We start from the raw sequence: 14,267 nt of genomic DNA on the forward strand, positions 1-14,267 counted from the left end.
ATTTTTGGTTCATATGCCATTAGGACCTACATGGGTAAATACATAGTAAGCTCTTGATTTATTCTTAAATTCCTCTATAACAAGCATTACTAATATTTCTTTACTCTAGTTTTCATTATTTTCTCCTGATTTCAGGAATCTCATCTCCTCTTCCCTATTCTTACTATATGGACACCATATTTTTTCATTCTGTTCACCTTGATGATATGCTCCACAATATACTTCTATACTGTGGTGATGGGTCTACTCTATATGACATTTCTTTTATTTATACCAATATGGTAACAAACCACTTATTTTACTGTATACAATACAGAAATCCCATCCACAGTTACATCAAGATTTTTCCATACACACCTTTTTTGGGTGGGACTGCGTGTATGCTCCTGATCCATGCTTGGGTCCTTTCCTCAGCTCCCGTGTTGGACATAATTATCTGGCTGACCTCCGGCAGGTGTTATCGCATGGCCTAGTATCAGCTCTTATTATTTGGATGCACTTGCTCCTGATGAGTGGATAGAAGTCCATGAAACGTCGTTGAGCTTATTTTGATGCATCCATCTCATATTCATGATTCTAGATGGTTTTTATTGCTCTACCACCCTGACATAATGTTATGCCTACTCCATTTGGGGGACTGTGATGTATAATATTTACTTTCTGTGTCATGTTGGTGACTATCCTCAATATGTATGTATGTTGATACTTTGTATTTTATATGCCAATGTGCTATTATGCGTTTATATGGGTTGATCCATGCCCTATCTTTGGTCTAATAAAGAATACAATTTTTTACATATGTATATGGTTTTGTCTGGCTCTACCCCACGCACCTCATCTAAAGTCCCACCTCCCTCTTTTTTGCAAAAGCAACCAGGGATGGAAGCAACCAGTCCCAAATATTCCCTTTTTTCTTCGGCACAATATGAGTTCCTCTATGTACATGTGGGGAAGAATGGGCGGATGTTGGATGGAGGAGTCTTCGCCCAGACGGAGTTTTACCAACGGCTCCAGAGTGGTGGCCTGGGATTGCCACCTGATGCGGACAACATTGATGGACTCGTGTTCGTCTTTCTCGCTGATGAAGCGTTGGGTCTGGGCAAGCACCTGATGAGCCATTCCCCCAGAGGACCCTCACCCCGGAGAGGAATACCGGCAGGCCAGAGCCAGAAGAGTCATGGAGAATGCCTTTTGGGATAATGGCCAGCCGGTTCCACCTGTTTCTGACAGCCATACACATGGCGGAGTATAAACTCAACAACATAATCTTATGCTGCTGCATATTGCACAACTTTTTACGTAAAAATTCATACAATTATCTTGCCTCAGTTGGGCCTGAGGCCGGACTTACTTCCAATCCTCTTAGGGGCCTGGATACTGGCCGTCCTGGCTTGGCACCCCAAAGCACCCGTGTAGTTTGGGAGAAATATGTTAATTATTTAGGGGGGACCATTGCAATGCCAGACAATGTCTAATTTTTAATAAAAAAATAGATCTGATTTTGAAATTTCTTTATTGCTTGTGTTTCTTTTTGGCTGTCTCCTAGGTTCTCCTAGTGCACTTGTAGTGCCAAGTGGATTTTCCTTTAGTAAATAAGCCCCATTGTCACTGTAAACACAAAATTACTTACAAAACTGGTATTGAGCATTGAAAGAAGAAGCCACACATTGTTGATTATCAACATTTTTACTCTATGCACATTCACATACGTTATAACATTTTTTAGAAAAAAAAAAAATGTTCTCAATTTTTTTTTTTTTTTTTTAGAAACAGGCATGTTTTAAAACAAAACATACACAACTCTGAAACTTACAAAGTTCTACGTATAAAAACTGAAGGCAATATCAGACATTATAGTGTCAAAAATGTCTTGATATTGCCTTCATCAGATGGATATTTCCCTCATGATCCCATGCCTAATGTCAATATGTGCTATCTCCCATCATGGGGGATCAATGGACGTGTTTTGGGGGTGCAACCCCTTCCTCTCACCTACTAGAGTTACGAGGAAGGGGTTGCACCCACAAAACGCGTACATTGAGATCCCCTGATGGCAGATAGCACATGTTGACACACTGTGTGCATCTTCAAAATTTGGCTTTTTAACTGTACAAAAAAAAATTGTGTTTAGTCCAACAAATGGGTAAATGGATGGGATTTTAAAGCAATTTATATTCTCCCCAACACATCTATCATGTTCTTCATTTGTTGTTCCATAACATTCAGTTTCTTCCTTATAATGTCACGAGGAAGGGGTTGCACGCACAGAACGCGTACATTGAGATCCCCTGATGGCAGATAGCACATGTTGACACACTGTGTGCATCTTCAAAATTTGGCTTTTTAACTGTACAAAAAAAAAAATTGTGTTTAGTCCAACAAATGGGTAAATGGATGGGATTTTAAAGCAATTTATATTCTCCCCAACACATCTATCATGTTCTTCATTTGTTGTTCCGTAACATTCAGTTTCTTCCTTATAATGTCTATTTCGCCATTCCACAGCATGATGTCGTGGATGAGCCTTTGGGCGCTGTCACTTATGAAAGGTTCAGCTTGCTCTTCAACAACCAGGACATCACCTAAAAATTGGTTAAAAAACATGTATTATAAATATGCAGGCATACATAGATTACCTGAAGCTGGGGTGTCAGACACTCACCTGTTTGGGTGCCAATCTCACCCACTTCCTCCACCTCTCCTTCCTCCAGATCCTTGGGGGGTCTTGGGCTGATTTCCCCTTCTTGGTGATGTGGGGGGTCCCTGGTGTCCTTTGAGTGGTGTCCTCTGAGTCTTTTCTCCCCTATGAGAATGAAACAAAAGGTATACTTAGCACACAGATATTTGATTCCAGAAATAGTTATATGAAACATTGCTGGGAAGTGGGGTACAATTGTCTGTTTCGGGCACAGTTCCAAGCTGAAAACATAATTTTTTTACCTTACCAAAGCTGGAATACTTACCTTTTTGTGACAATTTTCACACATGGAGACACCCCAAGTATCCACTGGAGCACCTGTGTGGGACACCTTAAAAAGTTTAATCTTGTGTCCCACACTAGTGCTCCTGAGTCCAGATGTGTAAACAGCTGCTGAGTGTCCTCTCCTTACATTACACTGAATCAAGCCTGCATTTCATTCTAGTTACAAACACATCTAGACAGCAATGTACAAAATTTAATTTTATACAAATAGGCATGACCAAATGTATTTAACCTGTATCTGCCCAAAACAGCATATTTAATGAGCGAACGGTGTTTCCTACGACTATTACTGTGCCCACGAACATGAAATTCGCCATTTTAAAATGTACAACAGTAAAGAAAAGCACATGGCGCTGCATGCAAGTAATAATAATGATAGGAACACACGACAAGTACTTACTTTTTAAAAGCACTCTTTTTATTCTTCTGTACTGATCCTGCTCCCTCAGTTTCAGGTCAGACCAGCGTTTCCTTAATTGCTCCTTGGAGCGTTGTACCCCAAAATTCTGCCGCAGACTCTTCACAACTTTCATCATGATCTTGGCCTTTCACAAATTAGGGTTTAGGTACGGCCCATGCTTCCCATCATAGTCGTTCCTCCGCAAGATGTACACCATCTCCATCATCTCTACAAAGGCCATATTGGAGGTCTTAAATCTCCTCCTCTGGGCTTGTGTCATTCCGGGCTCCGGACTTTCCTTCTCCTGGTTACTGGAATAATTTCCACACACCTGCTCTTTATCCACCATGTTGCTCCTACTGCACGCTGAAGAGAGAAGGGGTAGGGAATCTTCGAGAAAGAACGTCAGGTGCGGGAGACGCGGGCAGAGTTTCACACATGCGCACTCTATATCAAGCTAACACGCATGTGTCGTACGTATGATCTGTGTGTGGAGGAAGGACGAAGACGGAAGTGGCAAGCGTCCTAAATGAAGGTAAAATTTGAACTTGGCCCATCACAGTGGCCTATACTGCTTCAAGATTGAGGCCTATATTGGGATATGATAATGATAGTTTAGGCTGACATTAGTGTTTTTGTCTTGTGTATTGTCTTACAGCAAAGATGAATCACTTTAAGGACCCGGAATTCATGGCCAGTTTCATAGACAGATACAGGGAGATGAGGGGAAGTGAAACACACCTTATATTATAATAAACAAGCTAGGAGGTCATCGCTGGAGAAACTTCTGGAATTTGTGAAGACTTGGGTCCCTGGTGCAAAGTTTTTGGACAATAAAATTGGGATCTTGAGGAACATGTATAAGAAGGAGCATAATAAAATCCAGAAATCACTCACATCAGGAGCATCAGCAGCGCAAGTGTATGTACCCAGGCTGTGGTACTTCAACAAACTGCGGTTTCAGACTGAAGCGAGGGAATCAATTTTTACCCTTCCCTGCAGCCTTCCCTCCATCCTTCCCTCAACCCCAGCAGAGGCTGACGAAGAACAACCTGGGCTAGTGGATGTGCCCAGCTGGAGCCAGGTATATTATTTGTAGACATATTTATTGTCCTAATATTAATGATGTTAACTAGATGTTATAATTGAAAACTAATTAATGATTTTAAACAAAGTGATTTACATATGAATAGACAGTAGTGGCCAAAATGTTTGGGACAAGAAAGAAAAATGCCCCCTTTTTTGATCTGCACCATGTAGAAGCATTTTCTTTCTCCACATATGATTTTGGTGGCTCTGGTACCCTGCTGATTATACCATCTAGAATCAGCCTGCAGCTTCTAGGATTCGAGGTCCATTCGGAGGCTCTTCACCCCTTCCTTGGATTCCATCCCTGAGGTCCCAGTCCGTCTGGAATTCCATACATCGGCCATCCGTGGCATCATGCCTGTATGATTCCTTGTCGCTGACATAGGAGTCCACCAGTTCCGGTAAGGGCATATGCATTTATTTTCATGTTTGAGGATGCATTATCCCTGATGGTTTCCATACCGAACAATGTTCATCATTTGTATTTCCTCGTCCCTTTACTATTCCGTGGTGTATAATTGGACTTACGTTGGACTATACTTCATATTGTTGCACTGTTTTTTTCACATTTTCAGTATTTGTATGTTTATTTCCAATGACACATTGGTTTTTTCACAGATCGGACATTCTGTGTTTATCATTTTATCATTATATTTTTGATTTGTCTTCTTTATCACTTATATTACCATATTTGCATTATTTAGTGCTACATTATTTACCTCTTACATATATGATCTCACCCATTCTCCTCCTCCTCTTCCTCCTCCTCCTGCCACAAGTCCACCACCAGAGCCACAGCCTCCAAGGAAGGCTGCAGGGAAGCATGGAGGGAAGTTTGCAGTGAATAGAAGAAAGTGATGGCCTGGGTTCAGTCTGGTCTGACAGAAGACGCAGGCTGGTGTAGTACCACAGCCTGGGGACATAGATATCATCTGCTGCTGGTCCTGATCTTGGGAAGTACTGGACCAGATTGGGCTCAAAATTATATGGACTCCTCAAGATAAAATGTTTTGTTTACACAGACTTGATGTGTGCCCTGGGGCCAAAAGGCTTTGCAAATTCGAAAAGTTTCTCCAGCCTTGCCTTCCTCTTTATTTTGTTAACCAGAACAAAAGGATATTTTATTTTGAGAAAATACTTGCCTATATGTGTTTTTATTAAAATAGGACAGATTGTTTGTGACTAGGCAGGTTCATTTCAAAAAGACAATGTCAAATTAACAAGGGACACCAACCAGCCTCCTTGAGGTTACAAAATACAAGATAATAATGTTATTGTGGTAACTTGACACACCAAAAAAAATTATGGAGATCACTAGAAAATAATTTATCAATAATCAAAAAAAAAAGGAGATCTTGATGAAAAAAAAAAGGATAAAAAAAATGACTATAAAAAATAATTCTCAACATTATTCTGGAGATCTGGCCTTAAAATCATAAAAGATTATTCATGAGATCACGAGAAATAATAAAGAAATACGTTTGTGAGAACGCTGTGTGTATATCAGCACCAAAACAAGTTCATTCTTCTAGCATTATAAAGCACAAAAGAATGCGCTGCATGAAAAGATCCCAGAATTTGCAGCGTGAGGAATGTGCTAGCTCCATTATGAACACAATTTTTACCAGACCGAGCGCTTCCATCTCATACTTGCTTCTGAGCATGCATAGTTTTTGGTACATCGGAACAGCATACAGAAGAGCAGTTTTACCGATAGTAATTAGTTCCTTTGGAAAAATTTAGAACATGTTCACTATCTAAGTCTGTCAGAATTTTCGACGGAAAAAGTCCGATGGGGCATACACACGGTCAGAAAATAAGATGAAAAGCTCACATCGGACTTTTTCTGACGGACATTCCGCTCGTGTGCACGCGGCATTAGAAATGGGTGAAAGAAGACTGCACTCACCATAGCAAAAACTTGGATCGTTCTTGGTCTCTGCAATGTTCCTGATGAATTTGCAGAAGAAAGAGAATAGAGGGAAGGAAACCTTGTTCTCTTTTTTTGTTTGATGACCCTAGTGCAGACCATTTTTCTCGCAAACCATATGGGAGCTTGGAGACAATTGGGCTTACCCCTCTGGAAGTGTACAGATAACTGAGCCCGGGTAGTTTAGGGTCTGCCTTGGCTATCTGAAGCTCAAGGAGAAGGTCACTCAGTCTCTGGAACCCCTTGTTGTCCTTTATCAGATATCTTTGGGAAAGTTTCCAGACGCATGAACAAAGCATTTTCTATAGCTTCTGGACTGCCATAACTTTGCTCTAGTCAATCTCATGCAGCTGTGAGGCCTGCTGTAGGATTGTCCATAAAAACTGATCTTAATGGATTAACACTAGGGATGAGCCCGATGTTCAAATCGAGCGTAAGTTCGACTCGAACATTGGGTGTTAGCCTGTTCGTCGAACAGCGAACAATATGCAGTGTTCACGGCAAATTCAAAAACTGCTGGAACACCGTTAAAGTCTATGGGACACTAACATGAAAAATCAAAAATGCTAATTTTAAAGGCTTATATGCAAGTTATTGTCATAAAAAGTGTTTGGGGACCTGGGTCCTGTCCCAGGGGACATGTATCAATGCAAAAAATTTTTTTAAAAACGGATGTTTTTCGGGAGCAGTGATTTTTTTAATGCTTAAAGTGAAACAATAAAAATGAAATATTCCTTTAAATATCGTGCCTGGGGAGGTGTCTATAGTATGCCTGTAAAGTGGCGCATTTTTCCCATGTTTAGAAAAATGACATTTCTAAAGGAAAAATTGTCATTTAAAACTGATCGCGGCTGTAATTTATTGTCGGGTCTCGGCAATATAGATACAGATAATTGAAAAAAAGAGCATGGGATCCCCCCCATCCATTGCCAGGCCCTTTGAGTCTGGTATGAATAATAAGGGGAACCCAGAATCAAAATTAAAAATTTAAGTGGCCCCGTCCCCCTCTGACACCGCGGGGAAGCCATGGGGAGGCCCCCGTGCGTCAGAGGGGGGCGGAGTCACCCGGTTACATCACCGGGTGGCCCCGCCCTCAGTTATAGAAAAGCTGTCACAGCGAGGAACTGTCACATGGTGGGAGCCTCACATAGAGCCGGGTCGGTTACAACTTTTTTCTTTTTCGGTCCGTCAGGCAGCGTGAACTTACTTTGTGGGGCATTTTTATATTTTTTAATAAAGGACTTGTCCCAAGCTGTCTCTTGTTTTTTTTACCATTTTGACACTTTTTTTGTGAAATGGTGGGCTTACATTTGTACCCCGTTACCAATTCACACAGGGGGGAGGCCGGGATCTGGGGGTCCCCTTGTTAAAGGGGGCTTCCAGATTTTGATAAGCCGCCCTGCCCGCAGACCCCCACAACCACCGGGCAAGGGTGCTTTGGGGGGGCTACCCCAAAGCACCCTCCCCATGTTGAAGGCATGTGGCCTGGTACTGTTCAGGAGGGGAGGCGCTCTCTCGTCCCCCCTCTTTTCCTGCGGCCTGCCAGGATAAGGGTCTGGTATGGATTTTGGGGGGACCCCTACGCCATTTTTTTAAAAATTTTGGTACAGGGTTCTTCTTAATTTCCATATCAGACCCAAAGGGCCTGGTATGGATGTTAGGGGGATCCCCACGCAATTTTTTTTTATTTTTATTCAGGGTTCCTCTTATTATTCATACCAGACCCAAAGGGCCTGGTAATGGATGGGGGGGGAGGGATCCCATGCTCTTTTTTTCAATTATCTGTATCTATATTGCTGAGACCCAACAAGACATTACAGCCGCAATCAGTTTTAAATGACAATCTTTCCTTTAGAAATGTCATTTTGCTGTGGTACTGTTCTGAACACAGGAAAATGTTCCACTTTACAGGTATATTATAGACACCCCCAGGAATGATATTTAAAGGAATATTTCATTTTTATTGTTTCACTTTAAGCATTAAAAAAATCACTGCTCCCGAAAAAAGGCCATTTTTTTTTTAAATTGCATTGATACATGTCCCCTGGGGCAGGACCCAGGTCCCCAAACACTTTTTATGAAAATAACTTGCATATAAGCCTTTAAAATTAGCACTTTTGATTATTCATATTTGATGCAAGAAGGAAGGTTTGGTAGGCAGTCAGGAAAGAAACTGGAGTGATTTTGCATGCAGGAAGTTGCTTGAACCTCTTTAACCTGATGCTGTGCAGAAATCTCTATGTTGTCAGGAGCATTGGAGACGATGGAGTGTACACTGCAGTGGCTTAGGACATAGTCTTTAGTGCGTTTGAGGGGATCTTCCATATTCCATCAACTGTTTAAGTTGATGCTGTCTTTCTCACTTGCACCTTTGTTTGTACTGATAGCTTGCTTTAGGACCCTCAGATTTGCCATAGCTACATCATGTTTACACTGTTCATTTAAGATTTCTATTGCTGCTTTCTGAGTTTCCAACTCTGCTTGTTGACGTGCTGTCTGAGCTTCCAACTCTGCTCTTTTTTCTGCGTATGTGACCTGCACCTTGCTGGCTTCTAATAAGTCGCTCACTGAGTGTTGAGTATCTTGAATTATGGGATTTAGAGGACTTCTTAGAATGTCTGGTGGAAATGGATATGTGAGATGCAGTGTCCTGTAGCAGCTCTATCTTTGCTTCTGCCTTTAATTTGGTTTGCTGGATAAAACCATCTCTTTCTATATTAAGAACCTGGAAGCTGTTTAATTCCTCTAGTGAATCTTCTGTGTTCATACTTTGTAGAACATTAATTAACTTGTTACTGGTAAGCTGATAAAGCTCATATGAGGCAGAAAGTTGTTTAATAGCGCCCTCTAGTGGCAGTTGCTCACATTCAACAGATAGTGTATTAGATTGAGAAACAACTTTTTCCCATAATAACTTCAGGCTAGTTGTTAGTTCAGTTCTTAAAGCTTTATCATTCTCCATTACTTTCTAAGTTGGTTTGACGGAGCGTTTGGGTAACTCAGCTGGCTCAGGGTTTTTTGCTGGGGCTGCTGTGTGTTCACATTCAGAGCCTTTGTAACTCATGCTGACACAGGTAGATAATGAGTGAGTGATAATCCAGCAGGATCTGTGTGCTGTAATATGCAACCATGCAGCCTGGACCAGGAGCAGACTGACAACTCATGGGGCCCCCCTGTCCCCGTCCATGTGTTCCCACCCACACTCAAGCCACACCCACACAAATCCCCACCTACATATTGTACTGGCCACACTACATGCGTTCGTCACAGAATTTCTCTGCACATTCAAAATAAATGTTTATTATAGAATATAAAGAAAAATAAACTTACATTAAAGAAAGTGCAACAATGGTACATTCCAAAATTAAGGATTTCATAAATTAACTCAATATAACAGGTGCAACAAATGTCTTCTTAGCTGAACAGTTTGATAAAAAAATATTGGTGCTGAATGCTAAATTCAGCTTGTTCACTTAAGCTTGGACAAAATTCCTGGAAGCTAATTGGTTTCTGTGCAGAGCTGCACCAGATTTTGCATTTTACAGTTTTAGTAAATCAATATTTCTCTGTCCTACAAAAAGGTTAAAGATCTACATGCTGGGCTTCTTTATTATATGTCAATGAGAGTAAACTCTGTGTCCCTCTTTTTCAGTGGGGACAGATTGAGTTCCTCTCATTTTAAACTGTTCAAAGAAGCTAAATTGGTAAAAAAAAGTAAAAAAATATATATAAGGTATGGTGTGTGGATGGGAATATACAGTATCTCACAAAACTGAGTACACCCCTCACATTTTTTGTAAATATTTTATTATATTTTTTCATGTGACAACACTGAAGAAATGACACTGTACTACAATGTAAATTAGTGAGTGCATAGTTTGTATAACAGTGTAAATTTGCTGTTCCCTCAAAATAACTCAAAACACAGCCATTAATATCTAAACCGCTGGCAAGAAGAGTAAGTAAACCCCTATGTGAAAATGTACAAATTGGGCCCAAAATGTCAATATTTTGTGTGGCCACCATTATTTTCCAGCACTGCCTTAACCCTCTTGGACATGGAGTTCAGCAGAGCTTCACAGGTTGCCACTGGAGTCCTCTTCCACTCCTCCATGATGACATTATGGAGCTAGTGGATGTTAGAGACCTTGCACTCCTCTACCTTCCGTTTGAGGATGGCCCACAGATGCTCAATAGGGTTTAGGTCTGTAGACATGCTCGGCCAGTCCATCACTTTTACCCTCAGCTTCTTAAGCAAGGCAGTGGTCCTCCTGGAGGTGTGTTTGGGGTCGTTATCATGTTGGAATACTGCCCTGTGGCACAGTTTCCAAATGGAGGGGATCATGCTCTTCTTCAGGCCATGTTGGCATTCATGGTTCTCTCAATGGACTGTAGATCCCCAGTGCCGGCAGCACTCATGTAGCCCCAGACCATGACACTCCCACCACCATGCATGACTGTAGGCATGACACACTTGTCTTTGTACTCCTCACCTGGTTGCTGCCACACACACTTGACACCATCTGAACCAAATAAGTTTATCTTGGTCTCATCAGACCACAGGACATGGTTCCAATAATCCATGTCCTTAATCTGCTTGTCTTCAGCAAACTGCTTGCGGGCTTTCTTGTGCATCATCTTTAGAAGAGGCTTCCTTCTGGGACAACAGCCATGCAGACCAATTTGATGCAGTGTGCAGCGTATAGTCTAAGCACTGACAGGCTGACCCCCCACACCTTCAACCTCTGCAGCAATGCTGGCAGCATTCATACATCTTTTTACCAAAGACAACCTCTGGATATGACACTGAGCACGTACATTCAACTTCTTTGGTCGACCATGGCGAGGCCTGTTCTGAGCTTGTTCTGAGTGGAACCTGTCCTGTTAAACCGCTGTATGGTCTTGGCCACCATGCTGCAGTTCAGTTTCAGGATCTTATTATAGCCTAGGCCATCTTTATGTAGAGAAAAGGATATGTTTGGTAGTACCCTGTGGGGCGCCTCCATCTCCATTAACATACAAATACAGAGTTTTGCCAAATTGGAAAAATTCTGTGAGCCACAATGATCTTATGCCTTGCTTGTGCTACCTCTAGCTGCATGCGCTAATCACGCTTCATATAACGTGCATAGGATAAATTTACAAGTTATGCGCTGCGCTTGGGTGACCCCAAAAACAAAATTAATAATAACCAACTCTGTGCTTACTAGTGCGATAGTATTAAATACAAATAATATGAATGTTGAATAAATAAACAAGGTGTGAAAAAACAAGTGCTTGTTACACCATAAATGAGTGCTTAATAGTGCTTGTTACACCATACATAGTGTCTTAATCAACATAAAAAGTGCTTAGTGCTTAATATAAAGTATCCTGCTTGTTTGAATGAAAAAATTATTAAATAATAAATAATGAAAAAAAGTTCTCTTTGGCACTCTAAATAGTGCGTGCAAATAATGTCCAGCAGTGATAATAAAACAATGCGTGCAGGTGGTGTTCAGCTGTGACAACAATCCAACATCATGCCGAAGATATCCTGAGTGCTGCAAAACATGCTCCAGTGCTCCTTCGTGACCCCCTTAAGCTAATGTGCTCACCTCAGAGCGTGTGACTCAGCTTCTACCCTGAGTCCAAATACGCTTTGGAGCCACCCCTGGGCTCAGTCTCAGTGTCTGCTGCACTCCTCTAGCTGGAAACATTGTGTCTCCATACATATAAATGAAAAGGAAACTAGTGTAATATAGTCAAAATACTTTTATTAAAAGAAAACGCTCCCCACACCGGGGTACTCACATGGCACTGGTGTGTCAGTGCACCATACTATAACGGCTTTCTATGCAAAATCACTGGATGTTTGGTGCGGTATGCTGTGCTGGGACAGCGCTGGTGTAAAGACCGTGTCAGTCTCTCCGTCCTGGCCCCTACCCTACGCGTCTTCGACACAGGGCTCACGTGTCATCATCAGGGGATATGTTTATTTATTCAACATTCATATTATTTGTATTTAATATTATCGCACTAGTAAGCACAGAGTTGGTTATTATTAATTTTGTTTTTGGGGCCACAGAGTTTTGCCCATTGGGACTTTAGATGAAGTGCCTCACTGTCAGTAATAAAGACATAAATGTATTGAATATGCCAGCAATAGGACTGGGAAAAACAGTTGGCCCAAATGTATATATCCATTACATCGTACATGCAATCATAAAATAATCCATAGTAGGTGTGTCATAGCATCTATGGTGACCCAACATGTTTCGTAAGTTCAGTCTCACTCTTCAGGGGTTGATGCATTGACATTATCTATAAGTTAAAATAGTAACAAGAAATAACATAGTAAAGAGCATGGAAATATATCAAATAGAGTTGTCGAAATCAACTGAGGGATTTATACTCACAGAGATGCAGGGTGCTGCGCGCCAAAGTCGCACCGGCGGGCAGCGGAGATGTCTCACATGGGAGCTGTGGGTAAAGGACCCAATGATGGGCCAGCAGAGCAAAAACAGGCAGATGGAAAACAGGCAAACAAAATCATCCATTTTGACATTTTTCCCAGTCTTATTGCTGGCATATTCAATAAATGTATGCTATGTTTTTATTACTGACCGAGTGGCCTTACTTTTAAAGTCCCAGTGGGCAAAACTCTGTAATTGTATGTTTATGTAGAGCAACAATTCTTTTTTTCAGATCCTCAGATAGTTATTTGCCATGAGGTGCCATGTTGAACTTCCAGTGACCAGTATGAGAGAAAAAAGTTATGCAATACAGCGCCAAAGATCACTAATTAAATAAGATGGTCAATAAAAAATATGGATCGCGGCTACTATCATTTTTGACAGGACCAAAAAATGGAGCTAGAAAACAAAAGGAAAGCAGCGCTGATCAAACTACTATAACCCTATGAATCATTGATTTCATTGTGAAAAATATGATCATGGATAAAAATCAAACAAATGAACCGCACAGTTATAGTGAACGGTTGATATGTGTACAAACATGTGATAAAGTGCAAAGTGCTTCAAATGAATATATATACTCATAATATAAGAATAAAAATAACAATAATTAAGTCCATCATTGTAGTGCTCCAAAAAGTGTTTTTAATGGAAAATTTTTGTTTATGTGTACAGAAAATTCATACATATGAAAAACAGTTCATCAATAAAAAGTATATGACATTCAGTGATATCTTGCATGCCGATCCACTGTGACAACAACACCCAGTGTGATCCTCCACCAGACATACTACAACATCAGACAACTGACTCACCAGATCCAAGAGCTGGTAAAATTATAAACCAGCAGCTGTGCCTTTTTGCAATCAATGCTTAGATCCAAGGTGCTGTTAGCAAATGCACAGAGTCCTCTCCAATAAATCATGCCATGGTCCCCACAGACATAAGGAAAGGAAGAAGGAAGCTCCAATAGTGTGATAACGCTTATTAAAAGATTTATATAAAACATTAAAAAAAAATGTTTACACTCACATTGTATAAGTGTCAGACCTGACACTAGGGATTGCAAGCATAAATATGTTCCAAATAGCCACCGGCCACAAAGGTTCGTATGCGAGCGGCGAGTGCGATCCTGGAGAGCGTGTTGACTTCAGCATCCTTGCCCCGCCCTACACGTTTCGTCATACATGTCTTCCCGGAGCAGCGGGACGTTTGAAGCCTTCAAGCCATTTTACGTATGGGCAAGCCGTCCTAGGATTAATTAACAACCCACAGCAATGATTTACCAAAAACAATATACTCTAATGCTCCAATATTTTATTATACTAAAATGGCACCATGTCTCAACTTATTCATCACATTTTTATTTTGTGAGAAGACGAAAAAATCTATATTTTATCACAGAATGCG

General features: G+C 41.0%; 1 protein-coding gene across 1 annotated transcript in view; it reads left to right on the forward strand.

Annotated features, from left to right (window-relative positions):
- Positions 1–14,267, forward strand: part of LOC141128405 (large ribosomal subunit protein P2-like) — an 866,266-nt gene that overhangs the window by 128,609 nt on the left and 723,390 nt on the right. The window lies entirely within an intron of this gene.

The sequence above is a fragment of the Aquarana catesbeiana genome, linkage group LG02 (genome assembly GCF_042186555.1).
Source record: "Aquarana catesbeiana isolate 2022-GZ linkage group LG02, ASM4218655v1, whole genome shotgun sequence".
Taxonomy (NCBI): domain Eukaryota; kingdom Metazoa; phylum Chordata; class Amphibia; order Anura; family Ranidae; genus Aquarana; species Aquarana catesbeiana.